Source organism: Equus quagga, chromosome 11, assembly GCF_021613505.1.
Source record: "Equus quagga isolate Etosha38 chromosome 11, UCLA_HA_Equagga_1.0, whole genome shotgun sequence".
Lineage (NCBI taxonomy): Eukaryota > Metazoa > Chordata > Mammalia > Perissodactyla > Equidae > Equus > Equus quagga.
The window spans coordinates 17,168,399-17,170,234 of NC_060277.1; positions in this window are offsets into that span (position 1 = coordinate 17,168,399).

Genomic DNA, 1,836 nt, shown 5'->3' on the forward strand with positions numbered 1-1,836 from the left:
GCGGACATGGCACTGCTCGTCAGACCACGCTGAGGCAGCGTCCCACATGCCACAACTAGAGGAACCCACAACGAAGAATACACAACTATGTACCGGGGGGCTTTGGGGAGAAAAAGGAAAAAATAAAAATCTTTAAAAAAAAAAAAAATATTGCCAACAAGTTCTCACATCTTTGGGTCCCCCTGGAAACATCAGCTGGCCTCAAGACATGATACCCCACAGCAGATGTTCAAAGCCCAGACCAAAGTCTGCAGGGTTTTCCTGGACAGCACTTTTCTGATGTTTTTTGGTTGGATGTGTCCCGGTTTATGAATAAACAGTTCATAGGTTTGAACAGTCTGAGTTTTCATCAATGATGTCTTTTGTGTGCTAAGAGAATAAGACAGGGAATTTTGGAACTATTGATGGAACAGTTTCTAATACAGTGGGCAGACCATCTGTAGTATCTTCTTTGTAAGGGAGTAGTTAGAATCCTGAGAAATGCCCAGCACGTTTCATGAAAAAGCTGCCAGAAACTTCCCTATACATTGTTTCCTTAACCCTCTCAAACTGACAGCCTCAGCAGTCTCCTTCCAGAAGCCAATCTTTGCAGAGAGCTGACTTGACACTTTTCCTTCTGCGTTCTCCTACAAATGGCTACGTTATCTGCACATCTTGTGTTAGGAAAGCCAGTGTCCAACCAAATATTTTGTTCTATTCGTTTAATATTTAGTGTTATCATTGTGATTTTTATAAACATCTATTGGTACACTGTGTTTCACTTTTATCTGTGCTTAAGGCAGAGTCTTCTCTCTCTTCCTGTGTGCAATGCTTGGGATAAGGAAGAAAAACAGGCACAGCTTCATTACTGTTGGCGATGGAGTTGTTGTGGACTAATGACAAGATGGAATCTGACTTGTAAATCAAACTGTAATTCACTTCCTGGGCTCAGTCAGCTGTGAATGTTCCAGTGACTAGCTTTTCTTCTCCAGCAACTTAGAGCAGGTTCAGGGAACGCTAGAGAGGTTTATTAGTTGCTGAATATAGATGTGAGATTGTGGAGTTCAACATCAGTGCAAAAATGAGTGACCGTGTCATGCTCCTTGTCTAAACAGAGCAAGGCTTCTAAGACCAGTCTCCTTTCTCATATTTCTTTGAGAGATTGGAAGGCAGTTCTTCAGGAGACAACTATTCATGAGATAGTTCTCCAGGGAAGACAGATGGAAAGAGTAGTTTATTCCAAAAAACTGAAGATGTCCTTCCTCCCTCCCTCTCTTCCTTCTTTCCTTTTCTGTATCTCTGTCTCTGTCTCTCTCTCTGCCCTTCCCTCTGTCCGTCCCTCCTTCTTTCTTTCCCTGATACTAATCAAAATAACCTTGGAAAAAAGTGCCTGGCAAATAGCAGGAGCTCAGTGAATGGGTTTTGTGTGATTATGGAGTGAAAGTGTGTTCTTGGGGCAAATGGAGATCTGGTCAGTGGTGACATATTAGTTTCAACCTGAATGCTGTCTTCTTTCAGTTGACGCAGTTCTGAGTTAAAAAGAGTTTTCACATTGTGTCCAGACTCAGCAAGAAAGAGGGCCATAACCAATCTCCATTTTCTGAGAAGGTGAGAGGGAAGCAATGCCATGAGAGGAGGAGGCTGCTGTGGAAGGAGACTCTACACCAGTCTTGGAGTTACAATGAAGTATAGTGGTTTCTGCTGTGGATGCTGGAGCTAGACTGCCAGGGCTCACATCCAAAATCAATCATTTCTTAGTTGTGTCACTTTGAGTAAGTCACTTAAATTTTCTGTGCCTCAGATGGTTAGCTTGGCTAGAGACATTAATTTTGTTGATCTTTACAAAGAAACAGTTTT